Source organism: Oncorhynchus mykiss, chromosome 2, assembly GCF_057628025.1.
Source record: "Oncorhynchus mykiss isolate SJ-2025 chromosome 2, ASM5762802v1, whole genome shotgun sequence".
NCBI classification, from domain to species: Eukaryota; Metazoa; Chordata; class Actinopteri; order Salmoniformes; family Salmonidae; genus Oncorhynchus; species Oncorhynchus mykiss.
In genome coordinates this window covers 84,712,388-84,725,212 of record NC_143023.1, presented here as the reverse complement: position 1 = coordinate 84,725,212, position 12,825 = coordinate 84,712,388, and the positions used below count along the sequence as shown (strand labels likewise).

At 44.3% G+C, this 12,825-nt stretch overlaps 1 protein-coding gene across 4 annotated transcripts in view; it reads left to right on the top strand.

Moving 5' to 3' along the window:
- Window positions 1-12,825, top strand: part of LOC110498022 (tetraspanin-9) — a 430,712-nt gene that overhangs the window by 210,265 nt on the left and 207,622 nt on the right. For 2 of the 4 annotated variants that reach the window (XM_021574569.3, XM_090210594.1), the window contains exon 3: window positions 6,167-6,259. The exons of the other annotated variants lie outside the window; for them this stretch is intronic. The gene's annotated coding sequence lies outside the window, so the exon portion shown is untranslated. The remainder of the gene's footprint in view (window positions 1-6,166; window positions 6,260-12,825) is intronic. 4 annotated transcript variants of the gene reach the window in all.

Sequence of the window (12,825 nt, the reverse complement as noted above, 5' to 3'; positions counted from 1 at the left end):
CAGTAAATCCATAAAACACAATCAACCGAAAAACTTACAAACCTCCACAATACAATTTGTTGTATGGCTACTTCAGGAATTTTGAACCCATCACAGCCAGAAAAGGTGTGGAATCTGTTCTCCAATGGTTAGGAAAATAAAATAATATATTCCTTTTTGTAATCATTTTAGATTCCCCCCCAAAAACACAGATTTTCGCTCTTCTCACTAACAGCAAATGGCTGCACCTCGTTATCATGTTTTTATTAGTAAGCGTGTTGTTACGTTGGCATGACAGACGCAGGAATGCATAATATTTTTTATTACGGCGTGCCGTGTAAGGGCACGGGGACGAAGACCAAACAAACACGTAACAAAAACACAGGGTTGAAACCCCAAAAAAGAGCAAGGAGTACCTTGAATAAATAACACACGCGCACAATGATTATCACACAGGACGAGACCCGTTATCATCTGTGCAATCCACAAGGGCAGGAAAGCCCAAAAACACACAGCACAGGTACTCACATGCACTAACGGACATTGTAACAATGATCGACAAGACCATGGAAACCAAAGGGCACATATATACAAATACTAATCAGATCCACATATGAGGCAATCTCTATTGCACTCCACACTGCCCTTTCCCACCTGGACAAAAGGAACATCTATGTGAGAATGCTGTTGACTCTCATTGACTGCAGCTCAGCGTTCAACACCATAGTAAAGCTCATCACCAAGCTAAGGATCCTGGGACTAAACATCTCCCTCTGCAACTGGATCCTGGACTTCCTGACAGGCCGCCCCCAGCTGGTGAGGGTAGATGGCAACACATCTGCCACGCTGATCCTCAACACTGGAGCTCCCCAGGGGTGCGTGCTCAGTCCTCTCCTGTACTCCCTGTTCACCCACGACTGCATGGCCAGGCAAAACTCCAACACCATCATTAAGTTTGCTGGCCTACCACCAACAACAACGAGACAGCCTATAGGGTGGAGGTCAGAGAATATTCTGGCCGGGTGGTGCCAGAATAACAACCTATCCCTCAACGTGACCAAGACTAAGGAGATGATTGTGGACTACAGGAAAAGGAGCACCGGGCACGTCCCCATTCTCATCAACGGGGCTGTAGTGGAGCAGGTTGAGAGCTTCAAATTCCTTGGTGTCCACAACAAACTAGATTGGTCCAAACACACCAAGACAGTTGTGAAGAGGGCACAACGAAGCCTATTCCCCCTCAGGAAACTAAAAAGATTTGGCATGGGTCCTGAGATCCTCAAAAGGTTCTACAGCTGCAACATCGAGAGCATCCTGACCGGTTGCATCACTGCCAAGTACGGAAATTGTTCGGCCTCTGACCGCAAGGCACTTCAGAGGGTAGTGCATACGGCCCAGTACATCACTGGGGCAAAGCTGCCTGCCATCCAGGACCTCTACACCAGGCAGTGTCAGGGGAAGGCCCTAAAAATTGTGAAAGACCCCAGCCACCCTAATAATAGATTGTTCTCTCTACTACCGCATGGCAAGCGGTACCAGAGTGCCAAAGTCTAGGACAAAAAGGCTTCTCAACAGTTTTTACCCCCAAGCCATAAGACTCCTGAACAGGTAACCAAATGGTTGACTGGACTATTTGCATTGTGTTCACCCCCCCCCCAACCCCTCTTTTACGCTGCTGCAACTCTCTGTTTATCTTATATGCATAGTCACTTTAACTATACATTCATGTACATACTACCTAAATGGTCAGACCAACCAGGAAATGGCCCGACCAACATTGTCTAACCGGGCTATCTGCATTGTGTCCCACCACCCGCCAACCCCTGTTTTTACACTTCTGCTACTCTCTGTTCATCATATATGCATAGTCACTTTAACGATACCTACATGTACATACTACCTCAATAAGCCTGACTAACAGGGGTCTGTATATAGCCTTGCTACTCTTTTTCAAATGTATTTTTTCTGCTGTTTTATTTTTTACTTACCTACACACACACACACACACACACACACATACACATACATACACCTTTTCAATGTAAGGTCTACTTTTTGTATTCGGCGCACGTGACAAATAAACTTTGATTTGATTTAATCAGTGGGAATAGGGGACAGGTGTGCGTGATGAAAGTTTTGGTGTTCTAACCAAAGTTATTTCTGAATATTGATCATCACATTTATTGGAAATGTGAACAATGTGTGTAGTGCACTCCCTGTCTATGATTGCCATTGCCTCCCATGTAGAATGTAACAGCATAGTTAAGGCTGCTCATTGATTTCTGTTCCAGCTTCTAATGCCTCATTGAGCAGAGACCTCCAGACGTGTTTTACATAAATCAGCACAGCTACAGTGTCTGACCTTCTGACAGATATTAGGTAGCACTCTGTGATTTCACCACACATTACACTGTAATCAGAGCAGTTCCACCCCCCCCCCCCCCCCCCAGTCTTCGATTATGCATCCATTCTACTCTGATAAGTACCTGACACAAGTAATTTCAATGCACAAGGCGAGAACCAGATGCAGACACAGGAGGCAGAGGTTGGAGTCTTACAACGTTTATTCATCCAAAGGGGTAGGCAAGAGAATGGTCGTGGACAGGCAAAAAGGTCAAAACCAGATCAGAGTCCAGGAGGTACAGAGTGGCAGACAGGCTCGTGGTCAAGGCAGGCAGAATGGTCAGGCAGGAGGGTACAAAGTCCAGAAACAGGCAAGGGTCAAAACTGGGAGGACTAGAAAAAGGAGAATGCAAAAAGCAGGAGAACAGGAAAAATGCTGGTTGACTTGAAACATACAAGACGAACTGGCACAGAGAGACAGGAAACACAGGGATAAATACACTGGGGAAAACAAGCGACACCTGGAGGGGGTGAAGACAATAACGAGGACAGGTGAAACAGATCAGGGTGTGACAAGTCACAGAGTCTTATTGGCATGGAGCTCCATTAACAAGGGAGTACGTTGGGTTTCCTGATCGTGGCTCATGGATCATGGGATCCATCCTTCCCATTGCCTCTCCCTCACGGTGTACCGTGATATGGGATCAGCCATGGCTCCTTCCTCATTGCATTCCTGGGCGGTAGCGTCATGCCCTGTGGTGTAACCCCATCCTCCACTAGGACTCTGAGTGAGGAGAGGCGGGGATGTGGTTAGAGTGGGAGGGGCTGGATGGCTGGAGGGGCCACAGCACCAATGCAGCTGTTGGGGATTTGTGGACTGAAGTTACCCTGCTGTACTCGGAGCAGGATTAAGCAGGGAGAACAGCAGAGGAGCCCTGGCCTCAGAAAACTCAGAGACCCTGGAGAGAGGACACCACTGGGCCATGAAGATGATAACAGGGAAATGTATAAGACTGTATTGGAAAAGAGAGACGAGGAAGGACAGCTGTTGAACCCAAGGCTCCCTACATAAGGATGAGAGCAAGAACCTAGAGTCCTGTCTTCACACTGTATTAACCCACTGTGGTGAAAGCCCTCTAGTAAACCACCACCTTGCCAAGCAGTCCAGACAGCCATTGGAGCCCAGATATTTTTCATACACATCCAGCCCTTCTGGACGATGATACATTTTGTTCTAACCGGAGGGATTATTCTGAGAGTGATCAATAGCATCTCAGCACTTTGAAATTATGAAATCACCCCCTCATCTCATCGAGATGTACTTCGTTCCATATCCCTTTTCAATTTCATTGTTCCCTGGCAGGCCGGGTATGGGACTGGAAAGGAGTTTGGGCTTGTGTGTGTGTGTGTGTGTGTGTGTGTGTGTGCGCGCACATATGTGTATGTATGTGTGTGTTTGTCCCAGGCCTTAGGTGGAGGCCCAGCTGACTGCCCTGTGCCCTCCTGTGCCACAGTGACGTCCCTCTGCCACCCTCACAGCTGGAGGGGCTCTGTGACAGGGGCAGCTGCCTGCCTCCCCTTTCTCCCCTGGGACTAATGATACGCCAATACAGCCAACAGCACGCCATGGGCCTATCAACACCTTCTTCCAGCTTTCTTATTAGAACATGGCTACTCTCCCTCCAGTCTCCAGTGAGTCTCTATACGGCTCTCCACTGCTAGCAAGATCACAGCCCTTCTACGGCAGACCGCTGCTCCAGAGCATTTCCCACTCCCGGCTCCGGCCCTTTTGTGTGAATACTAGATTTGTCTCACTCTCTCTTGAACAGAGGTAGACACAGTGTGTTTTGGTCTGGCTGCTTCTATGAACAGAGGGAGACACGCAGTGTGTTTTGGTCTGGCTGCTTCTCAAAGGTTACCTCTGACTTTTATCTCACGGCTGGCCTTGAAGCTTGGTGGAGTGGGGCTGACACACACTGACACACATCACACAGGCCTGGTTTCAGTTAAGGCAGCAGCAGCTGCAGCAGGAGGAGGAACTTCTATTTCCCATAGTTCACCCAGTGTAATGGAGCATGTGTAGTACGTCTCTCAAGATGCCCAGTTATCATCGGCTTGCTTGGAAAAACCTCACACATTCATACACAGACACACACACACAGACAGACAGAGGCCCACAGACAGTTAAAATAATAATGAGGGTGAGCGATTACGACCAGGGCCAAATTACAGCAGGCCTGTTTATAGCACATACTGATTGAGACGGTTTATATAGTAACATCTCCTCAGCATGTCTCCTCAGAAGGCTGACCATCCCATCCCCACGTCATCCATCTCCTCTAGTCACACACACAGGGGAGCACACTATACTACTCCGGGCCCAGTGTGGGAATGTTGCTCTAGCAGTTTCTTAAACATGTGCTGATGGCCATCATTTTCCTTGGCTTGTGTTTATAGCTGGAGGTCCAGTGGCTGTCCACACTCTCTGAGGAGGAAATGCGCTGCTCAAATAATTGCGAGTAATTACATAAGTCTTATTAGGTACTGTCATAGAAGCCATTCATTTGGATCACTAATGGGACAGACACAACTGATTTGTTATGCAGACTCTCTTGCTCTCTAGGGCTGACCCTAATTAGTCGACTGGTCGATTGTTTGGTCGTTAGGCTGTTGGTTGACTGAGATTTTTTGTTGTTGAGCAGGAGCAAATATATACTGTACAGTACCAGTCAAAAGTTTGTATACACTTACTCATTCCAGGGTTTTTCTTTAATTTGACGATTTTCTACATTTTAGAATGATGAAATTGACATGATTGGTTGACTTTAGGTGGGGGCGGTACTTTCTTTATAAACACAAACTCACTTCCTTGACAACTTCCTTCACAACAGCTCTGAACAATATTGTTGTATGGTGGTATTATACATTTTATATTGTAGATATGTAGTGGTGTAATAATGTTATATGATGTACTGTTTTATATTTTGTTTTATGTGTGATGTAAGTGCCTTAAATTGTTTGGACCGCAGGAAGAGTAGGTTCTGCCCTGGCAGCATCTAATGGGGATCCCTAACAAATACAAATGCCCCGACGGCTATATTGGAATTGTTTGTTGGCACCGCCAAGGCTGTTTCCCTTCTGCCGCTATTGTAGAACAGCCCTCCAAATGATAAAAGGAAACTGGAGATGCCATTGCTCATCATTACATGGAAATGTAAGGTATTGCCTGGGATATCATCTTATAGGGAGAGGCAACCTGGGCCATGTTGATTTGATTTGATTTATATGATTGGGGCTGTAGATCAGCCTGTAGACTAGACGCCTGCTGCACACACCTGTTCATGGATTGCTATCATTCATTCTGCAGAGCAAGTGCTGGCTATTGATAGTCTTTGTATTTTACCATGCTTGCCAAGTGAGAGTGAGAGAGACTGACTGACTCACTGACACAGAATCAGACCCAGTAGCTACAGTGTGTATACATCTTGTCATCCACTCCCAGCATATTGTCCTTTCTTATTTCCCCCTCTCAGTATTCTGCCGCAGTGCTCAAGGTCACACGTAGCGCCTGGAGTTTTGTTGGAGCTGAGTGATGAACTGACCACTCTGGTGAAAAACAGCTTACTACTTGCTCTAGTCTCTCAAACTGTGGTGTTGATGCTCTTTACATTTTAACTGTCCCTCCTGGCCTGTGGAATAGATCTATCCATGTGGCCATTTTATACTCTGGGTTTTATTGTGTTTTACAGGCCTGGCCCTCTATACATATGACGTTTATTATTCATGGACTGTGGTGAGAAAGAGAGAGAGCATAGAGTGCTGACTGAGTTTGTGTTTTTGGCAGGCTTCAGGGCTTTCCTACTCTGAGACTCTGAGACTGACCTGTGACTGCGGAACAGACACTGTCTCCCTCTACATCTTCACCCCCAGAGCAAAGGTAAGAACTCCACACACACACACACACACACAGGGTTCCCATCTGTTTCAGGACCTGTTTAACACATTATCAAAGGGAACAAGACACTGTAATTACACCTACCAGAGATATAATACCAGTGCCCTAGCCACGTCTCAGTCACCATCGATGTGTTTGCGCAATGAACTTCGATTCAGTTGCACTGTAATCAGCATTAGCTCCTCTAGCTCAACCCCCTCTGCTCTGATGTCACAGTACACTGTTGCACCTTTGACAGCCCTACTGTTTTCTCTGCAGTGAGTATGGTTACATGCACACAATAATGTGATTATTGTGCATAATCAGATTAATACAATAGTTAGATTAAAACGTTTACATGCTTTGCAAGAAGAATGATTCCCCTAATAATCCTGTTTACGTGGACACATCTGAAATCAGGCTACCTGATGACACTGGTAAATGCAGAACATTCCCAATCAAAATAAACGTTCTACCATGTCATTTTTGGGAAGCATATTTGATCCTGATTTAAGACTTATAATGTTTGTATATACTACTTCTAAGACACATACATTTAGTTGTTCCAAAGAGAACAGTCTATGACTGGGGTGGCTGGAGACTTTGACAGTTTTTAGGGCCTTCCTCTGACACCGCCTGGTGTAGAGGTCCTGGATGGCAGGCAGCTTAGCCGTAGTGATGTTCTGGGCCGTACGCACTAGCCTCTGTATTGCCTTGCGGTCGGAGGCTGAGCAGTTGCCGTACCAGGCAGTGATGCAACCAGTCAGAAAACCAGTTTTAATCAGCGCATGCTTTCTTTGATTTTGACCTCATGCCGTTTAAGATAAGCAAAGTAAGGTGTTTACAGGACTATTGCATAATCTGCCTACAACCATAAGCGAATTATTACTGTCCATGTAAACATTCTCAGTGTGTCTTTAAGAAATAGCATGGTATAATCTTTTTCATCTTACAGCAAACACTCCCTAGTCAGTTGTGCTCTTATTCCCCGGGCCTTCCAAGGTGTAAGGTCTTCTCTGATAGCCACTCAGACCCCTTCCCGGTGGCTCCCCACTTCAAAGTCAAGCGTTGCTAAAAAAGGAGGACTAAAATTTGCCGCTAGCCAGTGCTCAGAAAGACCGGCTAACTTGTGTTTAGCTACCGATGTAGGATCTTAATTTGAGCCAGTTTGCTACAACAGGAGAATAATCCTGCAGCAACAGGAAATGTGAATTATTATGTGAATTATAATTAATATACATTTTTGTAGGGGTTATTATACATTTTTGTAGGGGTTGGTACATTTTTCATTAGGGCAAATCAAGTCTGAAATTTTAAAAGTGGAAATTACAAACTTTACTAGCCTTGTCACGCCCTGACCATAGTTTGCTTTGTATGTTTATATGTTTTGTTTAGTCAGGGTGTGATCTGAGCGGGCATTCTATGTTGGATGCCTAGTTTGTCTGTTTCTGTGTTTGGCCTGATATGGTTCTCAATCAGAGGCAGGTGTTAGTCGTTGTCTCTGATTGGGAACCATATTTAGGTAGCCTGGGTTTCACTGTTGGTTTGTGGGTGTTTCGGTTTATTTCACTTTATTGTTTTGTATTTCATAGTGTTCAGGCTTTTCTTATTAAAATCGTCATGGGCACTTACCGCGCAGCGTTTTGGTCCGATCCCTGCTACACGGAAATCTGCCATTACAAGCCTTTTTAAAACTCAAATACACTACAAGTTTGCATTTCCTGCTTTACAGAGACATTCTCAGCAACAAAAGAGTGATCAAATGAAGATCCTACATCTTTAGATCAAAGCGTACTGTAGCTGAACTGGCAGGCTCGGCGGCGGCAGGGCTACTGTGCCAGTCATGTGAGTGATGCGGTAAGAAGCCTCAGGCCCTGAGGTGTCAGATCCATAGAAGAGAAATCAACAGGATGGGGGGTTTGGGAATGAAGGGTCAAGGATATGGGCATCGCTCTCTCTCCCTCACTGTCCCTTTTAATGCATACAAACATCCCCCTCTGGGCTTTGTGGTTTGCAGGAGATGTGTGTGTGTGTGTGTGTGTGTGTGTGTGTGTGTGTGTGTGTGTGTGTGTGGCAGAGAATGATAGTGTGTGTGTGAGTGACTGTGACTTGTATGTATGTATGTATGCATGCATGTACACTACCGTTCAAAAGTTTGGGGTCACTTAGATATATCCTTGTTTTTGAAAGAAAAGCAAAACATTTTGTTCATTAAAATAACCTCAAAGGCGTACAGAGGCCCATTATCAGCAACCATCACTCCTGTGTTCCAATGGCACGTTGTGTTAGCTAATCCAAGTTTATCATTTTAAAAGGCTAATTGATCATTACAACACCCTTTTGCAAATATGTTAGCACTTCTGAAAACTGTTGTCCTGATTAAAGAAGCAATAAAACTTGTCTTCTTTAGACGAGTTGAGTATCAGGAGTATTCCATGCGAGAAATTGCCAAGAAACTGAAGATCCCGTACAACGCTGTGTACTACTCCCTTCACAGAACAGCGCAAACTGGCTCTAACAAGAATAGAAAGAGGAGTGGAAGGCCCCGGTGCACAACTGAGCAAGAGGACAAGTACATTAGAGTGTCTAGTTTGAGAAACACACGCCTCAAAGTCCTCAACTGGCAACTTCATTAAATAGTACCCACATAACACCAGCCTCAACGACAGATGATGAGGTGACTCCAGGATCCTGGCCTTCTAGGCAGAGTTCATCTGTCCAGTGTCTGTGTTCTTTTGCCCATCTTTTATTTTTATTGACCAGTCTGAGATATGGCTTTTTTTTTGCAACTTTGTCTCGGCCAGCATCCTACTTTTCTTTCAAAAACAAGGACATTTATAAGTGACCCCAAACTTTTGAACTGTAGTGTATGTATTTACAGGTACAGTTGAAGTCGAAAGTTTACATACACCTTATCCAAATAATTTTAAACTCAGTTTTTCACAATTCTTGACCAAGAAACTGAAGATCCCATACAACAATTAATCCTAGTAAAAATTCCCTGTTTTAGATCAATTAGGATCATCACTTTATTTTAAGAATGTGAAATGTCAGAGTAATAGTAGAGAATTATTTATTTCAGCTTTTATTTCTTTCATCACATTCCAAGTGGGTCAGAAGTTTACATACACTCAATTAGTATTTGGTAGCATTGCTTTTAGCATTGTTTAACGTTTTGAGTAGCCTTCCACAAGCTTCCCACAATAAATTGGGTGCATTTTGGCACATTACTCCTGACAGAGCTGGTGTACCTGAATCAGGTTTGTAGGCCTCCTTGCTCGCACACGCTTTTTCAGTTCTGCCCACAAATTTTCTATGGGATTGAGGTCAGAGCTTTGTGATGGCCACTCCAATACCTTGACTTTTGTTGTCCTTAAGCCATTTTGCCACAACTTTGGAAGTATGCTTGGGGTCATTGTCCATTTGGAAGACCCATTTGCGACCAAGCTTGAACTTCGTGCCTGATATCTTGAGATGTTGCTTCAATATATCCCCATAATTTTCCTGCCTCATGACCCCATCTATTTTGTGAAGTGCACCAGTCCCTCCCACCAGTCCCTCCTGCAGCAAAGCACCCCCACAAATTGATGCTGCCACCCCCGTGCTTCACTGTTGGGATGGTGTTCTTCGGCTTGCAAGCCTCCCCCATTTCCTCCAAACATAACGATGGTCATTATGGCCAAACAGTTCTACTTTTATTTCATCATGCCAGAGGACATTTCCCCAAAAACGATCTTTGTCCCCATGTGCAGTTGCAAACCGTAGTCTGGCTTTTTTTATGGCAGTTTTGGAGCAGTGGCTTCTTCCTTGCTGTGCAGCCTTTGAGGTTATGTCGATATAGGACTTTTTTGAATGTGGATATGGATACTTTTGTACCTGTTTCCTCCAGCATCTTCACAACGTCCTTTGCTGTTGTTCTGCGATTGATTTGCCCTTTTCGCACCAAAGTACGTTCATCCTCTTCCTGAGCGGTATGACGCCTGCGTGGTCCCATGGCATTTATACTTGCGTACTATTGTTTGTACAGATGAACGTGGTACCTTCAGGCATTTGGAAATAGCTCCCAAGGATGAACCAGACTTGTGGAGGTCTACAATTCTTTTTCTAAGGTCTTGGTTGATTTCTTTAGATTTTTCCATGATGTCAAGCAAAGAAGCACTGAATTTGAAGGTAGGCCTTGAAATACATCCACAGGTACACCTCCAATTGACTCAAATGATGTCAATTATTTTCCAAGCTGTTTAAAGGCACAGTTAACTTAGTGTATGTTCTTAGTGTAACTTCTGACCCACTGGAATTGGCGTACAGTGAACAATTTTTGGAAAAATTACTCGTGTCATGCACAAAGTAGATGTCCTAACTGACTTGCCAAAACTATAGTTTGTTAACAAGTAATTTGTGGAGTGGTTGAAAAACTAGTTTTAATAACTCCAACCTAAGTGTATGTGAACTTACGACTTCAACTGTATGTGCACATACACATAATGTGAGCTCATATGTGTGTGAAGAGAGTCCCCTCACTCAATTAGACAACCTTCAGCTGGCAGAAAATTTAGGGATATTGACAGATGAGGTCATTGAAACATCATCAGCCCCCCTCCACAGCCTCCCAGGCCTCGACCACAGGCATGTGGGCCAGCGTGAAGTGGACTGCTGGGAGGTCAGGAGTAACTGAGACCGGTGGAGGATATAGGACGACAGGACAGGGATGGCCTGCTCAGAGAGGATGTCCAAACCCTCACCCCCCTCAACTCAAATAAATCAAATCATAATATCAATTATTATTTGTCACATGTGCCGAAAAGAACAGGTATAGACTTTTCTGAGCCAGACTATTCCATTCTCCCTCCCTGCATCTTAGTCTACCTGATGCTACTCCTCCAATTGAACTATTTACAATTATTTTTTCCCAGGCTGAAGCAGCAGCAGCACGCGCCGATGGCCACCAGAGATATGGCACGCCTCAGTTTATTGGCTATTGATTGACTGTGCTTTGGCAAAGGGAGACAATGAGTTACCGGTCGCTCGCTGTGGTAGTACTGCTTCTCGAGACAAAGTAGTCTGGCCTGGTTTACTTTATTTATATCTCTGGTTTTATACTGAACAAAAATATAAACGCAACATGTAAAGTGTTGGTCCCATATTTCATGAGCTAAAATAAAAGATCCCAGAAATGTTCAATAAGCTCCAAAAACGTATTTCTCTCAAATGTTGTGTATAAATTTGTTTACATCCTTGTCAGTGAGCATTTTTCCTTTACCAAGATAATCCGTCCACCTGACAGGTGTGCCATATCAAGAAGCTGATTAAACAGCATGATCATTACACAGGTGCACCTTGTGCCGAGGACAATAAGAGCCCACTCTTAATTGTCATACAACACAATACCACAGATGTCTCATGTTTTGAGGGAGCGTGGAATTGGCATGCGGACTGCAGGAATGTCCACCATATCTGGCTGTTGCCAGATAATTTTATGATAATTTCTCTACCATAAGCCGCTTCCAACATCGTTTTAGAGAATTTGAAAGTACGGTACAGTTCAACATTTTGGACACACCTACTCATTCAAGGGATTTTCTTCATTTTTACTATTTTCTACACTGTAGAATAATAGTGAAGACATCAACACTATAAAATAACACATATGGAATGATGTAGTAACCAGAAAAGTGTTAAACAAATCAAAATATATTTTTTGTAGCAACACTTTGCCTTGATGACAGCTTTGCACACTCTTAGCATTCTTTCAACCACCTTCACCTAGAATACTTTTCCAACAGTGTTGAAGGAGTTCCCACATATGCTGAGCACTTGTTGGCTGCTTTTCCTTCACTCTGCGGTCCAACTCCTCCCAAACCATCTCAATTGGGTTGAGGTCAAGTGACTGTAGAGGTCAGGTCATCTGATGCAGCACTCCATCACTCTCCTTTTTGGTTAAATAGCACTTACACAGCATGGAGGTGTGTTGGGTCAGTGTCCCGTTGAAAGAGAAATTATAGTCCCACTAAGCCAAACCAGATGGGATGGTGTATCTCTGCAGAATACTGTGGTAGCCATGCTGGTTAAGTGTGCCTTGAATTCTAAATAAATCACAGACCGTGTTACCAGCAATGCACCCCCACAAATAACATTTGATTTGATCATACCTCCTCCTCCATGCTTCACGGTGGGAACCATACATGCGGAGATCATCCGTTCACCTACTCTGTGTCTCGGACACGGCGGTTGGGACCAAAAATCTCAAATTTCGAGTCATCAGACCAAAGGACAGATTTCCACTGGCCTCATGTCCATTACTCGTGTGTCTTGGCTCATGCAAGTCTCTTCTTCTTATTGGTGTCCTTTAGTTGTGTTTTTTTTACTGCAATTCAACCATGAAGGCCTGATTCACACAGTCGCCTCTGAACAGTTGAAGTTGAAATGTGTCTGTTGCTTGATTTCTGTGAAGCATTTACTTGGGCTACAATTTCTGAGGCTGGTAACTCTAATAAACATATCATCTGCAGCAGAAGTAACTCTGGGTCTTCCTTTCCTGTGGCGATCTTCATGAGAGCCTGTTTCATCAT